Consider the following 3,735-nt stretch of genomic DNA (forward strand, 5'->3'; position numbering starts at 1 on the left):
AAGGTCTTGGTTGTGTGTTGATGCAGCGAGACAAGGTCATCGCGTACGCGTCTCGTCAACAAAAGGTGCATGAGAAAAACTATACAACGCACGATCTGGAGCTAGGCGCAGTGGTATTCGCGTTAAAGATCTGGCGTCACTACTTATATGGTAATAGTTGGACAATCTTTACAGATCACAAGAGTTTGCAACACATATTTGATCAGAAGGATTTAAATATGCGGCAACGACGATGGGTCGAGTTATTGAACGATTATGATTGTGAGATAAAGTATCATCCGAGCAAGGCGAACGTTGTGGCGGACGTCTTGAGCCGCAAGGAACGTGTAAAACCTCTAAGGGTGCGAGCCTTGGAGATGACCATACAAAATGATCTCACTTCTCGGATTCACGATGCTTAACAAGAGGCGCTTAAACCAGAAAATATACAAGCAGAATCCTTACGGGGAATGGAGGCACAAGTGGTGCCAAAAGAAGATGGAGCACTGGATTTTATGGAACAAATTTGGGTACCATTCTTTAGTGACCTACGAACGATTATTCTGGATGAGGCTCATAAGTCAAGGTATTCTATACATCTGGGATCGGATAAGATGTACCAAGACTTAAAAGAATTTTATTGGTGGCCTTAGCTTAAGGGCGACATTGCTACTTATGTCGGAAAATGCCTTACATGCGCCAAGGTTAAGGCGGAATATCAAAAGCCTTAAGGCTTACTGCAACAACCTAAAATTCCCGTATGGAAATGGGAACAAATTTCGATGGACTTCATTACTAAGTTACCCCGAACCTCAAGAGGCCATGATATGATTTGGGTAATCGAAGATCGACTTACATGGTCCGAGCACTTTCTACCCATTAGTGAGAAGGATAGCACTAAGAAACTGGCTGAAATATATCTTAAGGAAATTGTGGCACGACACGGAGTGCCTGTTTCTATTATATCGGACCGAGACGGCTCACTTGTGTCAAGGATTTGGCAATCATTCCAAAAGGCCCTTGGATCACGACTAGATCTCAGTACGGCCTTTGGCCCTCAAATGGACGGCCAAAGTGAACGGACGATACAAACTTTTGAAGACATGTTACATGCTTGTGTGATGGATTGGGGTGGAAACTGGGATACTCACTTGCCCTTAGTGGAGTTCTCGTACAATAATAGTTATCACATTAGCATCCAGGCCGCCCCGTTTGAAGCATTATATGGACCAAAGTGTCGGTCCCCGCTATGTTGGGCGGAGACCGGGGATAAACAACTCATTGGTACGGATTTGGTCCAAGAAACCACAGACACTATCATTCAGATACGAGACCGTATCAAGACGGCTCGTGATAGACAAAAGAGTTGCGCTGACAAACGACACAAACCATTAGATTTAGAGGTCGGAGACATGGTATTGTTGAAAGTATCGCCTTGGAATGGCGTGGAAAGATTTGGTAAACGTGGAAAGTTGAACCACCGTTACATTGGACCTTCAAAATCCTGGAAAAGATCAGAACTGTTGCGTACAAGTTAGAACTACCAGAAGAGCTGAGCAGTGTACACGACACGTTTCACGTGTCAAATCTCAAGAAAAGTCCCACTCAAGAAACAGTCGTCATCCCAGCGGACGAGATTCATGTCAACGACAAACTCCAATTTACCGAAGAACCTGTTGAGGTTACGGACTGGAAGGTCCACAAGATGTGGAGGAGTCGTAGGAAGCTAGTTAAAGTTCGTTGGAACTCGCGTCACGGTCCCGAGTATACGTGGGAACGTGAAGATCAAATGAAATCCAAGTACCCTCACCTGTTTCAAGACTCCCCTGCAACCAGTAACACGACTTGAATTTCGGGACGAAATTCTTTTAACGGGGGAAGAATGTGACAACCGACAAAAATAATGGTAATTCCATACAACTTAAACACTTGATTTAACGTTTAATTTCTCTCACTATGATTTAATTACAACATGATTAGGTCGTATAAGATCTAGCAATCATAGGACATGGGTAAAAAGGGTAAACAATATTAACACAATCGCCATGTTGTGAGAAAAACCGCAAACTATGTCCTAGTAGGTTGGCAAAATGTTGAAAACACTATTCACCGGATCACCCTATTCATGCCAGCGAGTTCTGGAAACTGTCCGAACGAGCAACGAATCGCATGAAAGAATATTATAGTTGGGATATAAATAGATACCCCTAACTAGGGGCACCAAAGGATAAAACATATAGACTTTAAAAAAAATGTATATATTTTTAAAGTGTTTGTTCTGCGCCAAACTGTAACCGAATAAAATGTCTACGACACAATAATTTAGCATTTAATGTCCGTAGGACTTGTTAATAATATATTACACCCTAAACAAGCTTGGGGATATCAATGGGATGTCCGAAATACAAGCTTCCGGTACTACGCCGCAAAATTCACAATTTAGCCAATTTCGTGCCGACGAACTAGTTAGTGGTATTTTTACCACTCTAGTGCCTAAGCTAACAATCTAGTGAACTAGTGAGCCATCTTTTGGCATCAAAAATATTGTCATAACGCTACTAATACAAGAACTTATCTATTTCCCTAAACCCCTGAACAACTATATAATTTATAATACTTTTTTTATTATGTAAACTTTAAAAAAATAATAAATTAAATAAAAAAATTAAACTAGACACCCCCCATTTCGTTCATGTGGTAGACCCCACATGAAATCACCTACACTATTTGGATAAATAAGTATGGTTGAGGAAGACTTTGTGAAGTTGCAAGATTATGATCTTTTAAACCATACTTCCATCAATTTTTTTACATCGCCTCCCATCATTCATTTCCCTCAAATTTTGCAACCAAACCCCACCTCCATGTCTCTCATAATCTCGGTTCAAACACCCCTCTTTAACCTTCAATTCTTTAACCAAAATCAAGTATTTTCTAGTGCTTCTACATGGATTTCAAGGGTGCTTGAAGTGTAGCAAGTCTTGGGGAACATTTGGAGCTTATTCTTGGCATCTAGGAGCTTGTCTTCTTGATCTTCTTCATCTAGTTCATCTACTAGATTCTTGCAAAATTGTAAGGCATCATTCCATACTTTTTATACTTTTTATAACATATAAAGTATGTTGATCATCTTGAACAAAACAAAATTCAAGGATTAAAACCCTAACCTCACCATAAAAGTCGTCTACTAAATAAGAAGTATTATGTGATTATTATGTATATTAGTGTTGAATGAGTTGGATGATCTTGTTGATTTTGTTAAAGTAGGTTGATTAGTCATGAGATTTATGATGATCATGTTATTTATTTATTGTAGTATTTTGTATTAGTGATCATCTTACTATATTAGGCATAAAATATGATTTAAACAAGTAGATGTTTAAATCTTGAAAGATCATCATTTTCATGGTTCATGAGCTTTACATATAATTTTGATACTTGAAGAATCACGGACTTTAATAGACTTGAAATTTGATTTAATGAACTAGTAAACTTGATTTTTATATTTAACAAGTGATATAATCAATGGTTATAAAAACTTCACATAAAAAGTCTTAACACTTTAATACTTGAAAGTCTTGGGATTTTTAGAGGTTTAAAAGTATAAAAATATATAATCAAGTTATGTTTAAAAGAACTCATTAAAAAGATGAACTTAAAGTTTATTAAAACTTTTATAAAAAAGATATACATGTATGAAGGCTCATGAAGTGTGAAGTGAAATTGTAGAATTTATTCACTTGAAAAATAAGTTTG

Source organism: Helianthus annuus, chromosome 14 (assembly GCF_002127325.2).
Source record: "Helianthus annuus cultivar XRQ/B chromosome 14, HanXRQr2.0-SUNRISE, whole genome shotgun sequence".
Taxonomy (NCBI): domain Eukaryota; kingdom Viridiplantae; phylum Streptophyta; class Magnoliopsida; order Asterales; family Asteraceae; genus Helianthus; species Helianthus annuus.